Source organism: Meles meles, chromosome 1, assembly GCF_922984935.1.
Source record: "Meles meles chromosome 1, mMelMel3.1 paternal haplotype, whole genome shotgun sequence".
NCBI classification, from domain to species: Eukaryota; Metazoa; Chordata; class Mammalia; order Carnivora; family Mustelidae; genus Meles; species Meles meles.
The window spans coordinates 154,844,841-154,861,797 of record NC_060066.1 but is presented as its reverse complement, the minus strand read 5'-3'; the positions used below and the strand labels follow the sequence as shown (position 1 = coordinate 154,861,797).

The 16,957-nt window shown below is 37.6% G+C and overlaps 1 protein-coding gene across 1 annotated transcript in view; it reads right to left on the bottom strand.

Moving 5' to 3' along the window:
* Nucleotides 1-16,957, bottom strand: part of LRRIQ3 (leucine rich repeats and IQ motif containing 3) — a 222,657-nt gene that overhangs the window by 171,689 nt on the left and 34,011 nt on the right. The window lies entirely within an intron of this gene.

Genomic DNA, 16,957 nt, shown 5'->3' with positions numbered 1-16,957 from the left:
CTCCCACACCCCCGCCCCTCTGGTTGTTTTTCAGAGTCCATAGTCTCTCATGGTTCATCTCCCCTACCAGTTTCCCTCAGCCCCCTCTCCTCTCCATCTCCCCATGTCCTCCATGTTATTTGTTATGCTCCACAAATAAGTGAGACCATATGATACTTGACTCTCTCTGCTTGACTTATTTTGCTGAGCATAATCTCTTCCAGTCCCGTCCATGTTGCTACAAAAGTTGGGTATTCATCCTTTCTGATGGAGGCATAATACTCCATTGTGTATATATACCACATCTTCCTTATCCATTCATCCGTTGAAGGGTCCTCTGCCCATTTCTTGATTGGATTGTTTGTTCTTTGGGTGTTGAGTTTGCTAAGTTCCTTATAGATTTTGGATACTAGCCCTTTATCTGATGTGTCGTTTGCAAATATCTTCTCCCATTCTGTCAGTTGTCTTTTGGTTTTGTTAACTGTTTCCTTTGCTGTGCAAAAGCTTTTGATCTTGATGAAATCCCAATAGTTCATTTTTGCCCTTGCTTCCAAACTGGGGGTTGCTGGGGGAAGGTGGGGTTGGGAGAGGGGGAGGGGGTTATGGACATTGGGAAGGGTATGTGCTATCATGAGTGCTGTGAAGTGTGTAAACCTGGCGATTCACAGACCTGTACACCTGGGGATAAAAATACATTATATGTTTATAAAAAAAAAATTGGAAGGGGAGGCGAACCATAAGAGACTATGGACTCTGAAAAACAACCTGAGGGTTTTGAAGGGTCAGGGGTGGGAGGTTGGGGGAACAGGTGGTGGGTAATAGGGAGGGCACGTTTTGCATGGAGCACTGGGTGTTGTGCAAAAACAATGAATACTATTATGCTGAAAAAATAAAAATAAAAAAAATCACACACACAAAAAAAGAAATATTAAAGGGGATGCTTTGAGTAGTAAAGAAAGACAAAAAGTGACAAAGACTAGAAGGGAATAGAGAAAATCTCCAGAAATGAAAAAAAAAAAAAGAGAGAGAATAATAGAATGGCATACAATTTATATCTATTAATAATTACTCCAAATGTAAATGGACTAAATGCTCCAATCAAAAGACACAGGGTGTCAGAATGGATAGAAAAACAAAGCCCATCTATATGCTGCTTACAAGAGACTCACTTTAGACCAAAAGACACCTGTAGTTTTGTTTTTGTTTTTCTTTTGTTGTTGTTATTTTTTTTTCACCTGCAGATTGAAAGTGAGGGGATGGAGAAATAGTTACCATGCAAATGGATGTTAAAAGAAAGCTGGAAGGTGCCTGGGTGGCTCAGTTAGTTAAACATCTGCCTTTGGCTCAGGTCATGATCCAAGAGTCCTGGGATCAAGTCCTGCATCTGGTTTCCCACTCAGTGAGGAGTCTACTTCTTCCTCTGACCCTCTGCTACTCATGCTCTCCCTCTTTCACTCTCTCTCTCTCAAATAAATACATAAAATCTTAAAAAAAAAAAAAAGAAAGAAAGAAAGCTGGAGTAGCAATACTTATATCAGACAAACTTGATTTTACACCAAAGACTATAACAAGAGATGAAGAAGTAATAAAAAATAAACTAATAATCGTAATAAAGTAGACTATCCAACACGAATAATTTTAAATATTTATGAACCCAACTTGGAAGCATCCAAACATATAAATCAATAAATAACAAACAAAAAGGAACTCATTGACAATAATACAATACTAGTAGGAGACATTAACTCCACTTACAGCAAGGGACAGATCAGCTAAGCTGAAAATCAACAAGGAAACAATGGTTTTGAATGACAAACCGGACCAGATGGACTTCACAGATACATTCAGAACATTTCATCCTAAAACAGCAGAATACACAGTCTTTTCAAGTGGGCATAGTTACATTCTCCAGAAAAGATCAGGTTCTGGAGGTCACAATTTAGGTTTCAACAAGTACAAAGAGACTGAGATCACATCATGCTTATTTTCCAGTCACAACACTATGAAACTTAAAGTCAATCACAAGAAAAAATTTGCAAAGACCACAAATACATGGATGTTAAAGAACATCCTACTAAAGAATGAATGGCTCAACCAAGAAATTAAAAAAGAACTTTAAAAAGACATGGAAACAAATGAAAATGAAAACATACCAGTCCAAAACTTTTTGAGATGCAGCAAAAGTGGTCATAAAAGGGAAATACACAGCAATATAGGCCTAACTCAAGAAGCAAGAAAAATCTCAATCTGCAACCTAACCTTACACCTAAAGAAGCTAGAAAAATAAAAACAAATGAAGACTAAAGCTAGCAGAGGAAAGGAAACAATAAACATTAGAGCAGAAATAAATGATATGGAAACAAACAAACAAACAAACAAAAATGTAGAACACATTGATGAAACCAGGAGCTGGATCTTCAAAAGAATTCATAAAATTGATAAATCCCTAGCCACATTAACCAAAAAAAAAAAAGAGAGAGAGAGAGAGAGAGAGAAATAACATGAATAAATAAAAATAAAAGAGAGAAAAAATCAAAACCACACTGCAGAAATACAAATAATTAAAATAGAATATTATGAAAAATTATATGCCAATAAATTAGACAACCTGGAAGAAATGGATAAATTCCTAGAAACATATAAATTAGCAAAACTGAAACAGAAAGAAATTGAAAACTTGAACAGACTGATGACCACCAATAAAACTAAATCAGTAATCAAAAATTTCCCAACAGATACTACTGAGGGGAGCGGATGGAGAGAGGGTGCAAGGTGCCAGCTTTTGTTTTGTCCTCAGCCAGCCTCCTGCTCCTTCATCAGTTCCAAGGGGGTACAGGTCTGTGAATCGCCAGGTTTACACACTTCACAGCACTGGGTGACTGCATCTTGAGCAGAAGTTGCTATACCTGTCTTGATGATTGCTGGTCCTTGAGCAGAGGTGGTTGTTCCTTTTCGAGTGATGGTGGTGCCTGGATGAGGGAGTCAAGATGGTGGAGAAGTAGCAGGCTGAGACTACATCAGGTAGCAGGAGATCAGCTCGATAGCTTATCTAAACATTGCAAACACCTACAAATCCAATGGGAGATCGAAGAGAAGAAGAACAGCAATTCTAGAAACAGAAAATCAACCACTTTCTGAAAGGTAGGACTGGCGGAGAAGTGAATCTAAAACGACAGGAAGATAGACCGCGGGGGGAGGGGCCGGCTCCCGGCAAGCGGCAGAGGAATGGAGCACAAAATCAGGACTTTTAAAAGTCTGTTCCAGGGGCGCCTGGGTGGCTCAGTGGGTTAAGCCGCTGCCTTCAGCTCAGGTCGTGATCTCAGGGTCCTGGGATCGAGTCCCACATCGGGCTCTCTGCTCAGCGGAGAGCCTGCTTCCCTTCCTCTCTCTCTGCCTGCCTCTCTTGTGATTTCTCTCTGTCAAATAAATAAAATAAACAAAATCTTTAAAAAAAAAAAAAAAAAGTCTGTTCCACTGAGGGACATTGCTCCAGAGGCTAAACTAGGGTAAAGCCCACGCGGGGTTAGCATGGCCCCAGGTCCCGCAAGGTCACAGAAGGATCGGGGGTGTCGGAGTGTTGCAGAGCTCGCAGGTATTAGAACAGAGAAGCCAGCTACAGAGACAGAGCCGAGGACTGAACTCTCAACTCAGGGTTACCTTGAACTGGTCGCTGGCTGGGTGAGCTCGGAGCGCAGCTAGAGGCTGGGGATTCGGGAGTGATTGGGTGCTGTCCTCTGGTGGCACACTGAGGAGTGGGGCCCCAGGCTCTCGGCTCCTCCGGGACGGAGACTAGGAGGCCGCCATTTTCATTCCCGTCCTCCGGAACTCTAGGGAAAGCGTTCAGGGAACAGAAGCTCCCAAAAGCGAACCCGAGCCAATTACTTAGTATGGCCGCCGGTAAGGGCGGTGCAATGCCGCCTCGGGCAAAGACACTTGAGAGTCACTACAACAGGCCCCTCCCCCAGAAGATCAACAAAATATCCAGCCAGGACGAAGTTCATCTATCAAGGAAAGCAGGTTCAATTCCTAAGACAGCAGCGCAATTCCAGAGGAGGAGAAAGCAAAGCACGGAACTCATGGCTTTCTCCCCGTGATTCTTTAGTCTTGCGGCGAATTCAATTTTTTTTTCTTTTTTCAATTTTTTTCTTTTTTCTTCTTCTGCTAAATTTTTTAAAACTTTTACCCTTTTCTTTTTTAACGTTTTTTGACTAGTTTATCTAAATATATATATTTTTTCTTTCTTTTTTATATTTTTTCTTTGTTTTATTTTGTTTAAATTTTTTTCTTTTTTTTCCTGAACCTCTTTTTATCCCTTTCTCCCCCCCCACAATTTGGGGTCTCTTCTGATTTGGTTACAGCGCATTTTTCGGGGTCTTTGCCAGCCTTTTAGTATTTTATTTGATCCTTCATATCCTCTTATCTGGACAAAATGACAAGGCAGAAAAAATCACCACAAACAAAAGAACAAGAGACAGTACCGAAGGCTAGGGACCTAATCAACACAGACATTGGTAATATGTCAGATCAAGAGTTCAGAATGACGATTCTGAACGTTCTAGCCGGGCTCGAAAAAGGCATGGAAGATATTAGAGAAACCCTCTCTGGAGATATAAAAGCCCTTTCTGGAGAAATTAAAGAACGAAAATCTAACCAAGTAGAAATCAAAAAAGCTATTAATGAGGTGCAATTAAAACTGGAGGCTCTTACTGCTAGGATCAATGAGGCAGAAGAAAAGAATTAGTTGCTGGGGGGAGGTGGGATTGGGAGAGGGGGAGCGGGCTATGGACATTGGGGAGGGGAGGCGAACCATAAGAGACTATGGACTCTGAAAAACAACCTGAGGGTTTTGAAGGGTCAGGGGTGGGAGGTTGGGGGAACAGGTGGTGGGTGATGGGGAGGGCACGTTTTGCATGGAGCACTGGGTGTTGTGCAAAAAGAATGAATACTGTTACGCTGAAAAAATTAATAAAAAGGGAAAAAAAAAAGAATTAGTGATATAGAAGACCAAATGACAGAGAATAAAGAAGCCGAGCAAAAGAGGGACAAACAGCTACTGGACCACGAGGGGAGAACTCAAGAGGTAAGTGACACCATAAGACAAAACAACATTAGAATAATTGGGATTCCAGAAGAAGAAGAAAGAGAGAGGGGAGGAGAAGGTCTATTGGAGAGAATTATTGTAGAGAATTTCCCTAATATGGCAAAGGGAACAAGCATCAAAATCCAGGAGGTGCAGAGAACCCCCCTCAAAGTCAACAAGAATAGGTCCACACCCCGTCACCTAATAGTAAAATTTACAAGTCTTAGTGACAAAGAGAAAATCCTGAAAGCAGCCCGGGAAAAGAAGTCTGTAACATACAATGCTAAAAATATTAGATTGGCAGCAGACTTAACCACAGAGACCTGGCAGGCCAGAAAGAGCTGGCATGATATGTTCAGAGCACTAAACGAGAAAAACATGCAGCCAAGAATACTCTATCCAGCTAGGCTATCATTGAAAATAGAAGGAGAGATCAAAAGCTTCCAGGACAAACAAAAACTGAAATAATTTGCAAATAGCAAACCAGCTCTACAGAAAATATTGAAAGGGGTCCTCTAAGCAAAGAGAGAGCCTAAAAGTAGTAGATCAGAAAGGTACAGAGACAATATACAGTAACAGTCATCTTACAGGCTAATAATGGCACTAAATTCATATCTCTCAATAGTTACCCTGAATGTTAATGGGCTAAATGCCCCAATCAAAAGACACAGGGTATCAGAATGGATAAAAAAACAAAACCCATCAGTATGTTGCCTACAAGAAACTCATTTTAGACGTAAAGACACCTCCAGATTTAAAGTGAGGGGTGGAAAACAATTTACCATGCTAATGGGCATCAGAAGAAAGCTGGGGTGGCAATCCTTATATCAGATCAATTAGATTTTAAGCCAAAGACTATAATAAGAGATGAGGAAGGACACTATATCCTACTCAAAGGGTCTGTCCAACAAGAAGATCTAACCATTTTAAATATCTATGCCCCTAACGTGGGAGCAGCCAACTATATCAACCAATTAATAGCAAAATCAAAGAAGCACATCAATAGTAATACAATAATAGTAGGGGACTTTAACACTCCCCTCACTGAAATGGACAGATCATCCAAGCCAAAGATCAACAAGGAAATAAAGGCCTTAAATGACACACTGGACCAGATGGACATCACAGATATATTCAGAACATTTTATCCCAAAGCAACAGAATACACATTCTTCTCTAGGGCACATAGAACCTTCTCCAGAATAGATCACATCCTGGGTCACAAATCAGGTCTCAACCGGTATCAAAAGATTAGGATCATTCCCTGCATATTTTCAGACCACAATGCTCTGAAGCTAGAACTCAATCACAAGAGGAAAGCTGGAAAGAACCCAAATACATGGAGACTAAACAGCATCCTTCTAAAGAATGAATGGGTCAACCAGGAAATTAAAGAAGAATTGAAAAAATTCATGGAAACAAATGATAATGAAAACACAACAGTTCAAAATCTGTGGGACACAGCAAAGGCAGTCCTGAGAGGAAAATATATAGCGGTACAAGCCTTTCTCAAGAAACAAGAAAGGTCTCAAGTACACAACCTAACCCTACACGTAAAGGAGCTGGAGAAAGAACAAGAAAGAAACCCTAAACCCAGCAGGAGAAGAGAAATCATAAAGATCAGAGCAGAAATCAATGAAATAGGAACCAAAAAATCAATAGAAAAAATCAATGAAACTAGGAGCTGGTTCTTTGAAAGAATCAATAAGATTGATAAACCCCTGGCCAGACTCATCAAAAAGAAAAGAGAAAGGACCCAAATCAATAAAATCATGAATGAAAGAGGAGAGATCACAACTAACACCAAAGAAATACTGACAATTATAAGAACATACTATGAGCAACTCTACACCAACAAATTTGACCATCTGGAAGAAATGGATGCATTCCTAGAGACATATAAACTACCACAACTGAACCAAGAAGAAATAGAAAACCTGAACAGGCCCATAACCTGGAGATTGAAACAGTCATCAAAAATCTCCAAACAAACAAAAGCCCAGGGCCAGACGGCTTCCCAGGGGAATTCTACCAAACATTTAAAGAAGAACTAATTCCTATTCTCCTGAAACTGTTCCAAAAAATAGAAAAGGAAGGAAAACTTCCAAACTCATTTTATGAGGCCAGCATCACCTTGATCCCAAAACCAGACAAGGATCCCACCAAAAAAGAGAACTACAGACGAATATGCTTGATGAACACAGATGCAAAAATTCTCGCCAAAGTACTAGCCAATAGGATTCAACAGTACATTAAAAGGATTATTCACCACGATCAAGTGGGATTTATTCCAGGGCTGCAGGGTTGGTTCAATATCCGCAAATCAATCAATGTGATAGAACACATTAATAAAAGAAAGAACAAGAACCATATGATACTCTCAATAGATGCTGAAAAAGCATTTGACAAAGTACAGCATCCCTTCCTGATCAAAACTCTTCAAAGTGTAGGGATAGAGGGCACATACCTCAATATTATCAAAGCCATCTATGAAAAACCCACCGCAAATATCATTCTCAATGGAGAAAAACTGAAAGCTTTTCCGTTAAGATCAGGAACACAGCAGGGATGTCCATTATCACCACTGCTATTCAACATAGTACTAGAAGTCCTAGCCTCAGCAATCAGACAACAAAAAGAAATTAAAGGCATCCAAATTGGCAAAGAAGAAGTGAAACTATCACTCTTCGCAGATGATATGATACTATATGTGGAAAACCCAAAAGACTCCACTCCAAAACTGCTAGAACTTGAATTCAGTAAAGTGTCAGGATATAAAATCAATACACAGAAATCAGTTGCATTTCTGTACACCAAATACAAGACAGAAGAAAGAGAAATTAAGGAGTCAATCCCATTTACAATTGCACCCAAAACTATAAGATACCTAGGAATAAACCTAACCAAAGAGGCTAAGAATCTATACGCAGAAAATTATAAAGTACTCATGAAAGAAATTGAGAAAGACACAAAGAAATGGAAAAATGTTCCATGCTCCTGGATTGGAAGAATAAATATTGTGAAAATGTCTATGCTACCTAAAGCAATCTACACATTTAATGCAATCCCTATCAAAATACCATCCATTTTTTTCAAAGAAATGGAACAAATAATCCTAAAATTTATATGGAACCAGAAAAGACCTCGAATAGCCAAAGGAATATTGAAAAAGAAAGCCAAAGTTGGTGGCATCACAATTCCGGACTTCAAGCTCTATTACAAAGCTGTCATCAAGACAGCATGGTACTGGCACAAAAACAGACACATAGATCAGTGGAACAGAATAGAGAGCCCAGAAATAGACCCTCAACTCTATGGTCAACTAATCTTCGACAAAGCAGGAAAGAATGTCCAATGGAAAAAAGACAGCCTCTTCAATAAATGGTGCTGGGAAAATTGGACAGCCACATGCAGAAAAATCAAATTGGACCACTTCCTTATACCACACACGAAAATAGACTCCAAATGGATGAAGGACCTCAATGTGACAAAGGAATCCATCAAAATCCTTGAGGAGAACACAGGCATCAACCTCTTCGACCTCAGCCGCAGCAAGGCTAGAGGTCCTAGAACAACGTTGTCCTAGAACAACGGCAAAGGCAAGGGAAGCAAGGGCAAAAATGAACTATTGGGATTTCATCAAGATCAAAAGCTTTTGCACAGCAAAGGAAACAGTTAACAAAACCAAAAGACAACTGACAGAATGGGAGAAGATATTTGCAAATGACATATCAGATAAAGGGCTAGTATCCAAAATCTATAAGGAACTTAGCAAACTCAACACCCAAAGAACAAACAATCCAATCAAGAAATGGGCAGAGGACATGAACAGACATTTCTGCAAAGAAGACATCCAGATGGCCAACAGACACATGAAAAAGTGCTCCACGTCACTCGCCATCAGGGAAATACAAATCAAAACCACAATGAGATATCACCTCACACCAGTCAGAATGGCTAAAATTAACAAGTCAGGAAATGAGAGATGCTGGCGAGGATGCGGAGAAAGGGGAACCCTCCTCCACTCTTGGTGGGAATGCAAGCTGGTGCAACCACTCTGGAAAACAGCATGGAGGTTCCTCAAAATGTTGAAAATAGAACTACCCTATGACCCAGCAATTGCACTACTGGGTATTTACCCCAAAGATACAAACATAGTGATTCAAAGGGACACGTGTACCCGAATCTTTATAGCTGCAATGTCTACAATAGCCAAACTATGGAAAGAACCTAGATGTCCATCAGCAGATGAATGGATAAAGAAGATGTGGTATATATACACCATGGAATACTATGCAGCCATAAAAGAAATGAAATCTTGCCATTAGCAACGACGTGGATGGAACTAGAGGGTATCATGCTTAGTGAAATAAGTCAATCGGAGAAAGACAACTATCATATGATCTCCCTGATATGAGGACATGGAGAAGCAACATGGGGGGTTAGGTGGATAGAAGAAGAATAAATGAAACAAGATGGGATTGGGAGGGAGACAAACCATAAATGACTCTTAATCTCACAAAACAAACTGGGGGTTGGGAGAGGGGGAGGGGGTTATGGACATTGTGGAGGGTATGAGCTATCGTGAGTGCTGTGAAGTGTGTAAACCTGGCGATTCACAGACCTGTACACCTGGGGATAAAAATACATTATATGTTTATAAAAAAAAAATTGGAAGGGGAGGCGACTATGGACTCTGAAAAACAACCTGAGGGTTTTGAAGGGTCAGGGGTGGGAGTTTGGGGGAACAGGTGGTGGGTAATAGGGAGGGCACGTTTTGCATGGAGCATGGGGTCTTGTGCAAAAACAATGAATACTGTTACGCTGAAGAAATAAATAATTTAAAAATAAATAAATAAATAAAAAATTGGAAGGGGAGGCAAACCATAAGAGACTATGGACTCTGAAAAACAACCTGAGGGTTTTGAAGGGTCATGGGAGGGAGGTTGGGGGAATAGGTGGTGGGTAATAGGGAGGGCACGTTTTGCATGGAGCACTGGGTGTTGTGCAAAAACAATGAATACTGTTACGCTGAAAAAATAAATAAATTTTAAAAAAATTAAAATTAAAAAAAATTTCCCAACAAACTAAAGCCCAGGGCTGAATGGCTTCCCATGAAAATTCTACCAAACATTTAAAGAAGAGTTAATACGGGGCGCCTGGGTGTCTCAGTGGGTTAAAGCCCCTGCCTTCGCCTCAGGTCATGATCCCAGGTTTCTGGGATCAAGCCCCGCAGCAGGTTCTCTGCTCAGGAGGGAGCCTGCTTCCTCCTCTCTCTCTGCCTGCCTCTCTGCCTACTTGGGATCTCTGTCTGTCAAATAAATAAATAAAATCTTTAAAAAAAAAAAAAGAAGAAGAAGAAGAGTTAATACTTATACCTCTCTAACTATTCCAAAAACTAGAAATCAAAGGAAAACTTCCAAACTCATTCTACGAGTTACCATTACCATTATCTTGATTCATTATTCTGATTCCAAATTCAGACAAATACCCCCCTAAAATGAGAGAACTACAGGCCAATATCGATGATGAACATAGATGTAAAAATTCTCAACAAAATACTAGCAAATTGAATCCAATGGAACATTAACAGAGTCATTCACTGTGATCAAGTAGGATTTATTCCTGGGTTGCAAGGGGTGGTTCAATATTCACAGTCAACCTGATATACCACAATAAAAGAAAGGATAAGAACCATCTGATCCTCTCAACAGATACAGAAAAAGCATTTGACAAAGCACAGCACCCATTCTTGATAAAAACCATCAACAAAGTAGGGGTAGAGGGAACAAACCTCAACATCCTGACGGCCACAAATGGAAAACCCATATCTAAAATCATCCACAAAAAAAAAAAAAAATAAAAAAAAAAAAAAAAAAAATAAAAAAAAATAAAATCATCCACAATGGGGAAAAACTGAAAGTTTTACCTCTGTGATCAGGAATAAGACATAGATGTCTACTCTCACCATTATTTAAAATAATGCTAGAAGTCCTAGCCCCAGCAATCAAACAATGAAAAGAAATAAAAGTCATCCAAATCAGCAAGAAGTCAAACTTTCACTATATTCAGATGACATCATACTCTATGTAGAAAACCCAAAGAGTCCCCCCCAAAATTGCTAGAACTGATACACAAATTCAATAAAATTGCAGGATACAGGCCAATGTACAGTAATGTGTTGCATTTCTATACACTAATAATGAAGCAGCACAAAGAAAAATCAAGGAACCAATCCCATTTACAACTGCACCAAAACCAATAAAATATCTAGGACTATGCTAAGCAAAGAGGTAAAAGATCTGTACCTGAAAACTATAAAACACTTATGAAAGAAATTGAAGATGATACAAAGAAATGGAAAAACATTCCATGCTAATGGATTGGAAGAACAAATATTGTTAACATGTATATACTACCAAAGTAATCCACACATATCCTGCAATCCTTATCAAAATACCAACAACATCTTTCACAGAGCTAGAACAAACAATCCTAAAATTTAAATGGAACCACAAAAGACCCCAAATAGCCAAAGCAACCTGGAAAAAGAAAAGCAAAGCTGGAGACATCACAATGCTGGACTTCAAGTTATATTTACAAAGTTGTAGTGATCAAGACAGTATGGTACTGGCACAAAAACAGACACGTTGAGCAATAGAACAGAATAGAAAATCCAGTAATGGACCCATAACTGTATGGTCGTCTAATCTTCAACAAAGCAGGAAAGAACATCCAGTGGGGAAAAACCAAAAAAACAAAAAGTCTCTTCAACAAATGGGGCTGTGCTTCACCACAGGCTCTGGGCACCCAGGCAGGTGTACATAGCCAAAAGATGCAAACAGTTCATCGCTCTCTATGTGTCGCTATCCCCGGCTGCTGAAGCACCTCTCGGTGGTGCCCAGAGGATCTTTGGTCCATGCAAAGGCATTATGCCCTTTTCCAAATACACTCTAGGAAGGGGAACAGTCTCTCAGTGCAGCCTAGGGGATCCCCATTACAGCATCTTGCATGAATCCTACAGGCCACTTATTCTTCCTCTATCCCTGACTTCTATCCATGAAAAGGGCTCCCCCCATGCAGCAGCACCTGGCCTTTCTCTCCCCCAATTCACATGGCTGAATCTCCTTTCTGCCACATTCTCTCCTTCCAATTGTGCAGATTGTTTTCTTAATCCTCAAATCAATTTCCTAGTTGTTCAAATGATTTGATGTTAATCTAGCTGGGAACCAAGAGATGAGGCAAGCAGGGTTCCCCTACTACTCTGCCACTTTAATTCCTCTGCCCTAGTTTTCATAGTATTCTTGTACTCAATAATAAGTACCAAAAAAAGTTCTGAAATATATATTTCAAACATTACTAAATAAGTTTATATCCTCATAGATTGTCATTTATTCAAGAGTATATTGCTCTAAATTAAACCTTTCAGTAAGTAAAGAATAACCAAAATAATATTGCTTATAGCAGAAATAATGAGTAAAAATATTCAGTAAACTGAAAAACTATTATTCAAACAGATTTCTTTAAATCTCTACCATAAAATTCTGCCATAATTAGGTATACCTATAGCTCTTTAAGGCTTACTCCATCTGTGATGCATTCCATTCATGTTTTTTATACAATGTTTTTTTCCTTCAATCATTCTATTTCTGACATTTTTAATCTTATCTTTTAAATTAAAATTTATTTCCTTCAGCTTAAAAATATACTAAAGTAGGACCATCTCACTTCTTTAAAAAATTTCCCATTGATCCTATTTCTGGCAGCTAAAGCATTATCTTTCCTCAGTCCAAAATTTTCTCATAAAAGCTTCTATACTTGGTAATTACATATTAACCCATTACAATTCTGTATCCATTCCTAAAGTTGGTGAAATTCCAAAGATGCAAAAAACCTCTTCAACAGAAGTTTTCGAAATAGTTTTGTTTCCATGATAATTTTTTTTGACCTTTAAAAACATCCTTCATTTTTTTTAATCATTCATTCCCCTTAAACTAAGTGATAATAAGCCATCTCTCTGTTTTTCCTCCTACCTCCTGAAATTAATTCCCTGTTCTCATCATTGGTCCCACTGCTTTGTATCCATAAAATGAAACTGCCTTAAGGCTGTGTCCTTAGCTCTCATACTGATTCATATATTTTCTTCTGGTGCTTTGGCTTCAACCATGCCCTCAGACCAAAGACTACTGAATTTACATATTTGACCTAGAACATTACTTCTGAATTTAGTTCTACATTTCTAATGCCTGGTTGGTATCTGTATATCAATATCCTGCCTCAAATAAACATGAACAAACTTAACTTTCTACCACAACTCTTCAGGCTGCCATTTCTAAGTTACTTTTTGTCCCAGTTACCTAAATTCAAAATACAAAAAGAATATCTTCTCACTTATTATTCTTTTTCTTATTCATATTCATACTATTCATATTCAATCAGTTAAAAAAATCCTGTCAAATAGTTGCACTGTCTATTCTTTGATATACAATGTTGACTGCAGGACAGTGAAACCAAGAAAGATTTAAAATCCCAGCTTCTTGGGGCACCTGGGTGGCTCAGTGGGTTAAAGCCTCTGCCTTCAGCTCAGGTCATGATCCCAGGATCCTGGGATCGAGCCCTGCATCAGGCTCTCTGCTCGGCGGGGAGCCTGCTTCCTCCTCTTTCTCTCTGCCTGCCTCTCTGCCTACTTGTGATCTCTATCTCTCAAATAAAATAAATAAAATCTTTTAAAAAAAATCCCAGCTTCTTGACTGACTATATATGTCTGACAGCGGGTAAAATTTTAAACCTTACTATATTTCATTCGTTTCTGTGAAATAATATCTTTCCGCACCAAAGAATATGATGAATAGTATTCTTCAGAAAGTCCTTCCCTATCTAGCCCAAGCCTTCATCCCTTTTGTCCTATGTTACTACTTTATTTTCTTTTCTTTAGAAATTAACACGATCTGGCATTCTATGCTGGTTTTATTTTGTTTTGCTATTTCTGCTTACATGTTTACCTTCTGTGCCTCCCACTGTTGTTGGTATTATTTACCACTAAGTCCAGAATAATCTCGCTCACATATTAGGTGATCAATACATATTTGGTCAAGGAATGAAGGAATAAAATATATAAAGTGCCTACCACAATGACTTTTACTGAGTGTCTGTCCTCTATACTGTCCATCTTCTTTCTTCTTTACCACTACTGTCTGTCTATATCAACTCTAATCACATAATTTCTGGCCTACAGTAATTGGTCTCTCTGCTCTCATCTGTCTCCTAACCTCCATTAACCTGCTAGCAAAACACTGAATTAATTTCCTTTAAAAAACTTTGTCAATAACATTTATTCATAGAGCACCAGTTATGGTAGAACCACTCTAATTTCCTCCTCAAATAACTACAATAGATCTTCATTGCATTCATTAAGAAATCCAAACTCCTTAGTATGTCATCCAAGGTTCTTTTCATATCCCCACTAACTTCCTATTAATTGCTTAAATGAACATCAGTCATTTTGATTGTCCTTAAAAAAAGTCACGTTAAAAAAAAGTCAAGTATGTTCCTACCTTCGATTATTTCATAATACCCAACTAGAACACATAAATGAAATTCTCTTTTAGGGCCTGGGTTAAGACAGCCAGAATTAAATACTGGCTTCACTTTTTTATTTCTCTAAAATTTTAAACTATTATTTCAAAATCATTAATATATTCATAACTTTTTATAAATAATTGTATGCAATTATAAAGTTTTCTAATTTCCTAATCTCTATGCATAATCACTGTTCATTGTTTATACACCCTTTCAAATGTGATCACTGTTCAACTGATTTTCCATTCTTCATCAATTGTCAATGCATAGAGAGATAGACAGATATAGATTTAGATATATTCAGAACAGATTACAAATATGTTCTGCAACACACTTTTTTACTTCCTATGTAGTTGTACTTTTCTAACACTTGCAGAACCCATCTCTTTTAAACTCTTACATGATCTATCTAACCTAATACTCATGCCATGAATCAATCATTTTTTAAATATGTTTTATCTATCCATTTAAGCATTTTGTAATCTACAACTAGATATGGTTTCTCAATCAATTCTTTCAGCATTAAAAAAAATCAACATATAATGATGATTTCAACATGCCATGTCACCAAAGTAATTAAGAATTTAATTTTTTTAAAGATTTTATTTATTTATTTGACAGAGAGAGAAATCGCAAGCAGGCAGAGAGGCAGGCAGAGAGAGAGGGGGAAGCAGGCTCCCTTCTGAGCAGAGAGCCTGATGCGGAGCTCCATCCCAGGACCCTGGGACCATGATCTGAGCTGAAGGCAGAGGCTTAACCCACTGAACCACGCAGGCACCCCAAGAATTTAATATTTTTATCCACTTCCATTAATATTTCAAATCGTCCTTTAAAGAATTGAAAAAAAGAACCTACTTCCCAATGGAATTGCTCAAATATAGAAAACCTGAAAAAAAAATTAGAGATCCGCTATCTATTTAAAAAAGAATATTTTTAATCAACACAATCTTTAAGAACTAAAAAATGAAAATAGCAAGGTGGAAGAATATAAGAGTAAATTAAAATATCAATTGTATTTCTATGTATTAGTAACAAACAATCCAAAAATGAATTTAAGAAAATAATCCCATCACAAAATCAAAAGGAGTAAAATACATAGAAACAAATTTTGACAAGATAACTGCAAAACTTGCACAATGAAAACTATAAAACAATGCTGAGAGAATTAAAGAATATCTAAATAAATTGAGAGACAGTTCACATTCAAAAATGAGAATACTCACTATTGTTAAGAGGGCAATCTCCACAAAATGATATATAAATTCAATGGAAGCTTTATCACTATCCCACCAGGAATCATTGTAGAAATTGACAAGCTGATCCTAAAATTCATTTGTAAATGCAAGGGACCCTGAATAGCCAAAGCAATATTGAAAAAGAAGAGCAAAGTTGGAGGACTCATACTTCCCTATTTTAAAACTTAACTACAAAGCTATCTACAATAATCAGACTGTGTGCTACTAGAATAAGGATAAATAATAGACTATTAGAATATAATTGAGAGTCCAGAAATTAACCTTCCATTTTATGGCCAATTGATTTCAGACAAAGATATCCAGACAGTTTACCTGGGAAAGAATAATCTTTTCAACAAATCGAATACATGCAAAAAAAAAAAAAAATGAAATTACACCCTTAATTCACACCATACATAAAAATTCATTCAAAATGAAACACAGTCTAAATTTCAGCTAAAATTATTAAACTTCTACAAAAAAACATAGAAACAATTTTACGACCTTAGGCAGAGTTCTTAGATACAATACCAAAAGCATAATCCATAAAAGAAAAAAATTCATAACCTAGGTGTCTTAAAACTCAAAATTTTTCTGCTCTAAGAGACCATCAGGAAAAGATGAGCTAGAGGCTGAGAAAAAAAAATTTGTAATACATATATCTGATAAAGAATTTATATCCATTTATCTATTTTTAAACACAATAAGACAAACAGCCCACTTTCAAAATGAGCAAAAATATTGTATAGACATTTGATAAAAGTGTGTATAATTGATAAGCAGATGAAAAGTGCTTACCACCATTATTCCTTAGGGAAATAAAAATTAAAACCAAAATAAAATACCAATTTATACCTACTAGAATGTCTAATAGTGTAAAATACAAAAAATACTAGTGTTTGGAAGAACATATCGAAACTAGAACACTTATGTATTTTTGGTTTCTACTGTTAAGAAAGCAATACAATGTTTTACAAAATTAAGCATAAACTTACCATACATACCCTCATTTGCACTCCTAAGAATCTACCCAAGAAAAATGAAAACATGTCTACATAAAAACATGTTAAATAGGTATTCATAA